Source organism: Armigeres subalbatus, chromosome 3 (genome assembly GCF_024139115.2).
Source record: "Armigeres subalbatus isolate Guangzhou_Male chromosome 3, GZ_Asu_2, whole genome shotgun sequence".
Classification (NCBI taxonomy): Eukaryota; Metazoa; Arthropoda; class Insecta; order Diptera; family Culicidae; genus Armigeres; species Armigeres subalbatus.
In genome coordinates, this window is record NC_085141.1 from 26,744,178 (window position 1) to 26,756,411 (window position 12,234).

Sequence of the window (12,234 nt, forward strand, 5' to 3'; positions counted from 1 at the left end):
AAGGTTGCAATTAAATTCTGATTTTAATTCGATTAACCATCTTTTCGTCTATAAAGATTGATTAAATCGAAAGCCAGAATGCAGCCATAATTGGCATTTTTATTAATTGTCGCGCCTCCTAGTTGTCGATAGTTCAACCACACTATTTTCCTTATCCCGAGACAATTTTATGACCACTCACGGGCTTAATTTGCTTGTTTGTCTGATGAGTTCGTTTCTTTTAACGGCAATTGTTTGTACATCTTTTATATTAAATGTAACAAAGAAATAAGAAAATCCAATCAAAGGTCTTTCCAAGTCGGACAGTGATTAGAAGCGGACGTGGTCCCAGAACATTGTGGAATCTTTATAAAAGTGACTGTTAGCTGTTCGAAGAAGTAGAGTGAGTCAGATTTTGTTAGAATAATCCAACATTATATTATTGTAATGTATAATCTCATTATTCTAGTATTTGGAAAGTACATAAAAGTATAGTGGAAATTAGGCAGGCCCAAGTGAGAGGAAACGCAGATTTCCTATGTGAGTCCTTAGAACCGCCATAATGGTGCGAAAAAATTTAATGTGTAGTACGTGTCATTTTTTTGTAGATCTTTTAAAGATATTAGCTGCCATCAAACCAGCTAAACTTTGAATCTGCTGCTCGAGGCTCAGGTAAATGCGTTTTGTTATGTGTTTTGATTGGAATGAGGGTGTGCCGTCTGAATGATTACCGGGTGCTAATCGACATGTGTGTGCTTTCTTTTCTCCGTGAAGGAACCTAAATCCTTCACGCGAAGGTGTTTCTGCCGGGTTCTAGACCCGGAAGTAGGTTGTAGGGGGATTCGACCGCTTCGAGTCCTCTAGGTGGATCCGGAAGCTTGGCGGTTTGTAGGCTATAAGCCTCATCGTCCGGCCAGTGAGACACCATCGCACCTACGGGCCTGGGAGAATCCACGTCTCCCGAGAATCACCCTCCGATCGCCAATTGTCGGAAGAATTCTCCATCTCGTTGGCCTCGAGACAGCTGGCAGTTCGACGCAAACCGATCTGCACGAGATAGTGTCGGCGCACACTACGAGCGAACGTGTACCACCCACCGCATCGCCGGGTGAAGATCAGCACCATCGACTGACAGCCATCGGGTAGCCGATTGCAGCACGCATACTACCGCAGCAGTCGCCGTTCGCTTTGCCAAGCACGACTGTAAGATACACGCTTCGTCGCACCAACAGCGAACCCACGCACACCTCGTGAACCTTCGTCGCACCGGGCGGCGGCGTGATTACGGCACTACCACACAGCCATCGTAGCTCCGGCGGCAAACTCGCCGCCAACCACTTTCGCTTTCGTTGCTCCGGCGGCGTTCACAGCAGAAACTGCCCCGCCACCCATCGTCGCATCCATCGTTGGACCACGCATGAGCTCGAGCGTAGCGAGCAGATTCAGGTCAGATACTTTTAGCCTAACCAAATGTAAACATTCGAAGCGACCGAGGACAAAGCACGGCCGTGCAAGGTGCAAATCAAAATTCCTATTGGAATTATAGGAAGTAGTAGGATCAGAACGACAATATAAGATCTGTTAATTTAAACGTTTGTCTAGTCGCTCAAGAGGAAGAAAGGAGTTGATTGGATGGGTTTTTATTAATTTAGGGGATTATTTTTGGGGCTTTCGAAGTATTTGCTTGCCGTTGGGTCAATTTTGTGGTCGGATAAGGACGGTTTCGATTTTCGTCATTCCACGGGTATTTGATGGACTCGCCCTGAGTCTCGCTGGGCAAACAATTCTTGCTGCTTCACATGCAGACGATCTGATCGTCTGCTTGGCGCAAAAGTGAAGTTGGTTGAAGGAAAACCAGAATCGATTCCAACCAAATTCTGAACCGTTTCAAAAGAAAGAAGAAAGAAGATGGAAAAAGGAAGAAGGAAGAAACAAGAAGGAAGAAGCAAGAAGGAAGAAGGAAGTAAAAAAGCAAAGAAGAAGGAAGGAGGTAAAATTTAAAATTAAAAAGTAAGAAGCAAGAAAAGAAATAAAGAAATAAATAATTATGAAAAAAGCATGAAAGAGCAAAGAAAAAAGATGAAAGAAAAAATAAGTTAGAGAGAAGAAGGAAAAAAGATAAATGAAGTGATATAGACGAATAAAGAAGGGCGAAGAAAGAAGGAAAAAGGAATAACCTTTTACTTCGCAGTCGGCCTAACGTCCTGACACTCAAAAAAAAATACAAAATTTTCCACGCATTTTTTATTAAATAAAAAATTAAAAACTTTCCAAAAAAATCAATAAAGAGCAATAAAAAATATGAAAATTTCCTGAGCATCCCAAGTAACAATTTCCATGCTTCTTGGAATTATCTTATTCTTATTGCAAACTTATGACAGCCATCACCAAGCTGATTGCTCAGTTTTATTAGCGCTCTTATTGCTATCAATAAACCTCCCATAAATCTGGTGAAAAAAGCTTCAAACGTCAAATGCCTATTGGCCATATGAACATATCTATGGTAGTGATGAAGAGCGTAATAAATCCAATTTTCAACGCTCGAATAAAGCTACAATTTTTGGTCATAATGTGGTCAAATGAATTACCCTCATATGAATGTTTATATTGCGAAGAGTGTATGACTGAAGTGGCTGCCAGGTGGAAGCAACACTTCGAGACTTTGTTGAATGGAGGAAGTGACGGTGCATCGGTGAACAGAATAAATGTTAGCGACGATGGACAAGCTGTGGAGTCACCTACACTAGATGAGGTTAAAAAAGCTGTCAAAGAGCTGAAAACATAAGGCTGTGGGGAAGGATCAACTCCCGGCTGAACTTCTCAAACATGGCAGTGAGCAGCTTTATGAAGTTCTGAACCATATTATGTCGAAAATATGGGAAGACGAGGAAATGCCTGTTAGCTGGTTGGATGGCCTCATTTGCCCTCTCTTTAAGAAAGGGCACAGACTGGAGTGCGCCGAGGAATAACCCTCCTTAATTCGGCGTACAAAATTATGTCCCGTATTCTGTTTAACAGATTGAGACCGCTCGAAGAGTCCTTCGTCGGCGAATACCAAGCAGGTTTTCATGAGGGTCGATCAACGACGGTTCAAATGATTACCCTGAGACAAATCGTTGATAAATTCCGTGAGTACAACTTTCAGACACATCATCTGTTTATTGATTTCAAGGCGGCGTATGACTCAGTGAAACGGAATGAATTATGTCAAATTATGCTTGAACATGGTTTTCCGGCGAAACTGATACGGCTGATTCGTATAACGTTGGACGGATCGAAATCAAGTGTAAGGGTTGCGGATGAAATATCGACGTCATTTGTTACCTTAGTTCAGCGGTTCTCAACCTTTTCCTTCTCTGGTACCCCTTCAGACCTGTGCAGTGCTTGAGGTACCCCCTATTTTCTTACAAAAAAACCTGGGGGCGTGTCAATGGATATTTGTTATTTGCTTTACCTCTATCAAACCCATGAATTTTCAAAAAAGAATTTTATATTTTTTGACTTCGTTATTTATTATTTTAGAAACACTAATAAGGCTTTGTGTACAAATTACGTAAACTGGGATTTCGAATCTCATCCTCCCTCTTGTAACAACAAGTAACGCGTGACGAGACACATTCCCGTTTAAATACTCAATGCCATCGAGGAAGGAAAAGAAATTCTGAGAGCATATTTATATTTTGATGTATTTATTTATCCATGAAAATATTTCAAAAGTATGGGATCCTGATGAAAATTTGCAATTCTTATCGAAATTCTTGGAATGAAAAGGATATAACTAGAAGTCAGTTTCTGATAAATTTTATCTCGTGCTCTCAAACATATGATAGAAGTTTTTGACAGAACTTTGACAGAAATTGTATGTCCTGAACCCGCTCACGGATACCAGAAATGTTTCGGGGCATTCGAGGTAAAATACGTTATTTTGCTTGTCATTACTTGAACTAATTTCCCGGCTACTTGCTGGCTGCAGATCAAAAATCTTTTTTCGAACATGTTTATGTAATCACCCTCTGGTAAAGCCACTTAGTTTGATCTTCCCATATTCAGACTAGAAAAATGCCTACGTCCGATGGTTCTGGTTTTGTCAAAATAAGATTATTTCGAGCAAAATCATGCTAATTTGAATTTAGTCAAAATTTTGCTTATCTCAACTTTTTTGTCTGATTTAGCTTGCATATGTTTTTTCATTCACAAACCGAAGAATTCTGACAATGGAGCAGTAAAATAATGATTGCCAATGGTTAAACAATGGCGGCGCTGTTTGTTGAATAGTAAGCATACCTGCTTCGCACTCCAGAGCGTGTGACAATTGTAGACTCACTCCCCTAAGCCCTTAACTCTAGGGCTACAATGGACTTTTTGAAAACTGTTATCAATATGGCCAAATAATAATATGCCAAATAATATGCCAAAATTTGACACCCGGTTTGTCACAAGAAGTCCCATGGGTATTTCCCTTTTACCCATAAGGACGTGGTACATGCATGTTATAGAATCTGCCCAAACTTTAATGAGCAGAACTAGCTCTTGCTATTATGTTTGAAAATATATTTCCAATACATCAATTGAGGGGGTCAAACGCAAAGGGGTGTAAGTGACAAAAACTTAGTTTTGAGAAAAATGGATGTAAAGCTTTTAATATTTTTTTGTTCCATACAAATCGTATAGAAGTTCAAAATAAATATTTACAGTGATTTTACACATTTTTTTTAAATATCGTACAAACTACATCAACATATTGCCGCAAAGCTCTAAAACCAAAGCATTTTTTGCTATGGTCAACTTAAATTTGACCAAAATGTCACTTACATCCCTCTGCTTCTAACCCCCTCAATTGATGAACTTTTTTCCAATTGGGCGCAATAGATTTTGAGCTTCGGCTTTGTAGAATCTCATCGAGACCCAATCAGTTGCGCTCTTTATTCAGGACAACAAATGTCCTCAGTAGAAAAAATATTCCGTTCCATCTGGTAGTCACAGAAACACAATACAACATCCGCCATTACGCATTTTTGTGTCAGGTACCCCAGAAACAATCAAAGGTACCCCTTGGGGTACATGTACCCCAGGTTGAGAACCGCTGCCTTAGTTCAATATAGCGCTCGAGGGAGCGATTAGGAGAGCTGGTGTGCAAAGAAGCGGTACCATTATCACAAGATCGCATATGCTCCTTTATTTGCGGACGATATCGATATAATCGGAATTGATCGCCGTGCCGTGGAAGAGGCTTTTACGTCTTTTAAGAGGGAGACAGCGAGGATTGGACTTACGATCAATACCAGCAAAACGAAGTACATGGTCGCTGGCAATCAACGTGGGTGCATTAGTGGTGGTGGTAGCGAAATAGTGCTGGATGGTGAAAAATTTGAAGTGGTAGAAGAATTTGTGTATCTTGGAACATTAGTGACGTGCGATAATGATGTTACCCGCGAGGTGAAAAGGCGTATTGCAGCTGCAAATAGGGCTTATTATGGACTTCGTAACCAGCTTAAGTCCCGTAGTCTGCAAACGAAAACAAAACTCGCGCTGTATACTACTCTGATTCTTCCGGTGGCTTTATACGGCCATGAGACATGGACGTTAAAGGAGGCTGATCGGAGAGCTCTCGGAGTGTTTGAGCGTAAGGTGCTGCGGACAATACTCGGCGGTAAACAGAAGAAAGGTATTTGGCGGCGTCGCATGAATCACGAATTGTATCAGGTGTATAAAGGGCTGGATATTATTAAGCTTATACAACACGGCAGACTACGGTGGGCTGGTCACGTTGTTCGTATGCCGGAAGAACGTCAAGCGAAGATAATATTTAGTAGAGAACCCGGAAGAGGCCGCAGGCTTCGTGGAAGGCCGCGTACACGATGGCTTTTTGCAGTTGAAGAGGACCTGAGGGCGCTCAATGTTCAGGGCGACTGGAAGCGATTGGCCCAGGATCGAGTCCAGTGGAGAAGGATACTCCATTCGGCGTAGGTTCATCGAAGAGCTGTAGCCCATCAAGTAAGTAAGTATGACGGTGTTTTATAAAAGCAAAATTTTTCTCATCAAATTCCACGATGGCCATATTGAAAACCGAAAAGCATTTTGCAGTCAGTGAAATATATTACTGAAATGCATGATTTTACGAAATTTTCACCGCTTATCATACTTTTTCCGATAAATAATTTTATCAATTAATAGTTTGGGCAGGGGGGTCCCGTAGCGTAGTTGGCTACACGTTCGCCTTACAAGCGAATGGTCATGGGTTCGATTCCCAGCCCCTCCACCAAACCCTCGTCAGTCGCCGGATCCGCAGCCCATACGGTGGCGTTTGGGGTACGCGCCTTACCGTCACGGCTGCCTGATGACGACTGACACTTTGACACTCTTCTCGGAGGCATTCCTCCAACGTTACCCGAATAAATGGCAACCGAACAATACAACGATCAATGGATACACGACATGGACAAACGGACACAATGGACTCACGACGAGATGGACTGGCACCGACAACAATAATGGTAAAGGAAATCTAAAAATAGATTCTGTGTGGATTCTGTACAGCAGAATACCACAGTAGATCTCGGCACAGTAGCGGTTATGTAACACAGAGTGCCTAACAAATAAAATAAAAGAAATAATGTTATTATTTATAGTTTGGGCAAAAATACTAATCCATTTAGTGGACATCCTAGATGTTGTGGTAATCAATATTTTCGATTTATTTCCCTGAACTACGTTATATGGCCGGCGCGTGGTGTTCAACCTTATTTTTTTACAACATTTGACCATAAAATCGGAAGCGCACTTCTTTTCAATGGTACAGAATCGAAAAAACAACCTGAAATAAAATATTATTTTGTTGTCATCATCATAATTTTCACCAACAATCCAATTTGTTATTATTTTTCTGCAAAGATTTGTTTCTCTTTTTTTAATGCAACATTTTGACTGCTGCCGCAGCCAAATTCCTTGTTTTGCGAGTGGTTTAAAAAAGGTTTCTAAATGCTTTTATAGCTTTATAGTGCCACTTGGCCACATTTTACTCTTATAGTAATCATCAGAAGGTTGCCGTGTATTATCCGGTGTTATTGTTAGATCTTATAAATTGATCTTGAAAACCATTCTTAGAGCGGAATAAAACTTGAAATGTTACTTGGGATGTTTTCCATTCCACTTCTTTAGAAGTGTTTATTGTTCATGGAAAATTCAATAAATTTTATTGATTTTTCGAATTTGTGTTTTAGGAAATCTTATTTCATCTATTGATCTTAATTGATTTTATGTGGTAAGCTTTCAATTTTTCGTGGAAAAAAAATTATTTTGTGGAAATTTTGTAATTGCTTCATATTGCTAGGGTAAAAGATCCGATAGTGGAGGAGTTTAGCACCTTCCAATGCTATTTGATCAATTGCACCAAACTTATACTTCATGTTGCTTACCTTGAGGGTGTATCCGAAAGCTCTTTACGTGGAAACCTAATTTCTGTATTGGATATTTTTTAGTTCTTTAGGTAAATTTTATGTTGCTGTCACAAGGATGTTATCGTTCATTTAGAAATTTGCGTTCGATCATGTAGTAGTTTGTCAATAACTCATTTCAGGAACTGAATTTCGAAATGTGTTGTATGGTGGACTTCTAGTGCGAAGGTTTTTCTACAATTCTGCCTTATGGTTCGTTGTTCGAATTCCACTTGTAACGGAGTTATAGCTATATAACTCCTTTACTAGTGGAATTAAAACAACGAACCATAAGTTGTAGAAGTAACTTCAGTAACTTAGACTAAATGATAACAAAATTCCAATCATTTAGTTTAAGTTACTGCAACTAGCGCTGTATCTCCGTTATTAGTTGAATTCTAAAAACAAACCTTTAGGCAAAGTTGTAGAAAAACCCGCGCACTAGAAGTCAACCATACAACACATTTTTAAATTCAGCTTTTGGAATGAGCTATCGACAAACTACTAACTGATCGAACGCGAATTAGGATAAATCACTACTTGGGCCTATTGACCCGGTTCCCGGCTCACTGCACAGAAAACTAATGATTTATACTGTTTGGAAGTCGTAGGTTTATGGTTGATAATTTTTGAAAAGTCTCCCATTTATTTTTCACAATACTCAATATTTTTCAATCACTTGTTTTACTCCTAATTGATCCAATTGTAGAAAATAAAAATGTAGATTTCAACATTTCGCTCTCCGATGCCACACCACTGAGACGGAGTGATTCTTTCCACTTTTACAAAACGGCATCATCGAATAAACACCTACCTGAAAATCGCCACAGTGCTCGATACAACCATTGCATGAAGCTGTTAATCACCACACCATAATTCTAAACACACGCACTTCAATTATTCTTATTTGTTCGTTTCACTAGAACTTATTTAAACATATTAGAATACATTTTAAAATGTATTCTCGTACCGAACAAAAATTCACCTCGGTCCAAGAACTTCTTGCCACACCGTGCTGCCAAAAGGCCAGGATTATGAAAATGTTACTTCATCGTTAATAGGAAAATTGTCTAATACGTTGACGCTATCATGTTATTTAAAATTCTCTCGATTTTAAAAGGTGAAAAAAGTATTGATTTTAAGTATTTGAAAGAAATTTGGATGAGTAAATACATCTTCTCAACCAAATGAAAATTATTATGAATAATACCATCTTGCATCTTGTTGTCGTGGAACGGGAACGTGGCCAGGAACTGGTTTTTTGTATGCCGGAATAAGAATCGCTATGACTGAAATGTGTGCTGCACCTTGTTAATTTAAATCAAATAAAAGCTTTTTTGAACCATATTTAGCTCTAATAGCTATTTTTTTAACCAGAAGTGAACCCCAATGCAGTATTATACAGCCCACACAATTCAGGAAAAGTTGCTTCCTGTCACAAATATCAATTAAATAATGCAGTCGTACGCATGTTAGGCCGGGAATGGGGTAAGAAACCCTACTAAATGATCGATAACATCCTTGTGCTGCCATAAACCATGTAAATTAAGTTCCGAAGTTATGTAAGGTCCAGGGTTCACAGAAATCGCTCTGAATAGATAACCAATAACGATAAAAACAACGATAAAAGAAAGGTAAAAACTGTTCTGATGAAGTTTGATACCCACATTGCCTGGCCTGGGCAAATCCTATTTATGGACGCCACCCCATGTCCACAAGGGACTTCCGCAACTGGCTGAAAAGTGGTCACAAGAGAAACTAAATGGCATATTCGCAAAGTCCTTTGAAATTCATGAAGTTTGATACCCATATTCCCTGGTCCGCACTGATCCCATTTATGGCGCTAACCCGGGTCCCCCAGGGTATTCCGGAACCGGCTACAAAGTGGCCAGATGACTTGAAAGGAAAACTAAAAATATCATATTTGCAATACCAATTAAAATTCTTGAAGATTGATACCCACTTTGCCTGAATCAGAATGGTTCTATTTTCGTCCACTTCCCTCGGCTGCTTCATCCGTAATCGATCGGTTGGCCACAATCCAACCTTCCGAAGCACTCCTCTAATACAAGATGCTTGGATCATTTTGCGTGAAATTGAGGAAAATTATTTCGTTGTGGTCCCAAAAAATGGCATATGACCCAGTGACCCCCCGGGATAACTCCGGCCACAGGGACATTTCAGATTCTAGCAACATGTTCGCGGAAACTAGAAACCTGTACGAGTCCAATGGTTAAAAAATGGCATTTTTAATTTGAATGTCTTCACTTGGGCCTATACGGGTTAAATGAACAAAGTTGTGAAATTAATGAAAGAGTCGCTGAAAATTAATACACCTCAGCACCAGAGCAATCAATTTGTCTCCGGATTACGGTTCTCACATTCGCATCCGCACGTTTGAAACCGTATCAAACAACTGGTGCGACAATTTGGCCCAATCGATATCTTTAATTTATGCTAAGCATACGCCACTAAATAACCGTAATTGCAACGTTAATTAATGAACAGTCATATAGCAGATCGGGCGTTTGTGTGCTCATTTGTTCGTGGTCTGTCGCTCAGTGTGGTATTGAATAAAATAAAGGCACAGATAGCGTACTGGCAGCGAAGCGGTGATGAACATTTTGTTCTACTTGCAAATTAAACTTGATGACATGACAATTGACGAATCGTTACCAGGACATTGATTGAAGATTGGGTGTGATTTGGGGATGTCACGAACCATTAATGGATGTTTCGCTTTTAGTGAAACATCTAGTTTGTAAGGAACAGTTACAAACGCGTTATTCGCCTCCTAGAAATCCGTAAAGAATCATGTTTTACCGTATGCTGTTTTATCCAGAACAGATTCCTCACTACAGTAACGGAAAAAAGTTAAATTAGATTTATTTTAAATTCATTCAAACAATGTCCTTTAACAAAATCTCTCGTCTACATTGAAGATTGGACAGGTGCACCGTATACATATATTAGTGAATGAAAAACAACTATATGTTTTCTTTCTCCAACGTTTCGATCCTTATTGGATCTTTTTCAAGGATTCGAAATTTTGGTTGTTTTTTCGTCAAGTTTTATAACTTTTAACCGTCATTCCTTGTTTCGTTTTTCATCCTTTTGACGTAAACTACGTCTAAGGGGAAGACTCTGATACAGGGTGTAAAACGGAAATTTCCAAATTCGAGACCGTCACGAAATTAGGATAGATTTCAAACGCTAATAGCTCCTTTATCTTTCAATGGACTTTCGAGATTTTATTATCAATCGAATCGGCAACTCTCCAGCAATTTTTTAAGCCTATTGGAATTATTGATTGTCAATGAAAAAACATTAAAAATTCCAAATCTTCACCAACCCAGTAAAATTTCACAGTTTCGTTACGACCGCCGCTGCGGTTGGTTTTGCGCTCTACTTTTGTGCGATGATTCGCACAAAAAGTACAAAACAGAACCAGAGCAATGACCGCGGTCGGAGCAAAAAAGTAGTGTTTATGAAAAAGTGCTACAGATGCTGGACATGTTCATGTAAGCAAGAAGTGAATATTAAAATTGATCAATTTTAAACAAACACTCTAACTTTTTAAAGGAAATTGAGTAAAATTTCTGTGGGATAGAGAGAGAGCAATGCAATTTTACTCAGTCACTGAGTAGGTGAAAGTTAGCGTGTATCCTACTACATTAGGCAGCATCCTTTTTAAAAAAAACACTTCAAAAGCATTTAATCGCCATTTAATAGGCAATTAACTATGAAATGCATTAATCACTTTAAGTCGAATAACAATCGGAGAAAGGCATCATCACCACTGCGGAATAATAAATTTGGGGTTTTTAAATGAAAATTTTAAATTGTCATATCCAACCATTTTCATATAACTATAGTGAGTTAGGCCAATTTTGTTCGAAACATAAATGGATTGGTGTGCGATCGAACATGATTTACGGGAAAAAACTACACATTACACGCGGCTAAACGTTTACCTAAACAAACCTCGCTACCTCCCGACCCCATATATCCTACATCCCAATGGTTGTAATTTGACTAAGCACGCACGCGCGGTTTGAAGCTTGTGTGAGAATGACTATGAAAACAGTAAATTTTTCGGAAAACCGTTTTACAACGTTGGTCATTAATATCTAAAAATATATGAGTACGTTGGCAACATAGGAAACTTAGCAAGTGAATAAATCGTCTTTATTGCGAAATCGTAGGAAATTCAATTGAGCACGTGAAAGAATAACATCAATAATGAGCAGTTTTATTTTCTTTATAACTTTGCCTACGATAATCCGATCGGTTCGCAACAACAATCGTCTTACAGATTTAGAAATATTCTACGAAGTCTTTGGGTTGATTTTATTTAGGGTGAGATCCTCCAGTGCCGGACACATAAGCCATTAAACAAAAAAAAATTAACTATATTAATTAATATTTCCTTTTCTACCATACTAGCAGAATGTACCCTGCGTTGCTCGGGTATTTTCGTTTAACGTTCGAAATGTTATTTTCTGCGTTGATTGCGACGACGCCGCACTCTAGATCATTTTTCGAGCGATCGCATTAGGTTTTCTCCAAACTCGCCTTAATATTGTATTTTGACAATTTTCCCAACTTTTCCTTTAAAATTTACTAACCTTATGCATATAGGAACACAGCTGATCCCAAAATGAATCGATTAGTGAGGAAATCTCGCAAAACGGTCATCCTCTTCGTGAGTTATATTGCCTCAAAGGAAGAATAGATAGAAGAAAGAAACACAAAATATGACTATTGACCATTGATGATTCATACAAACTATATTTGATCATTTGAACACGTTTTTCGACGA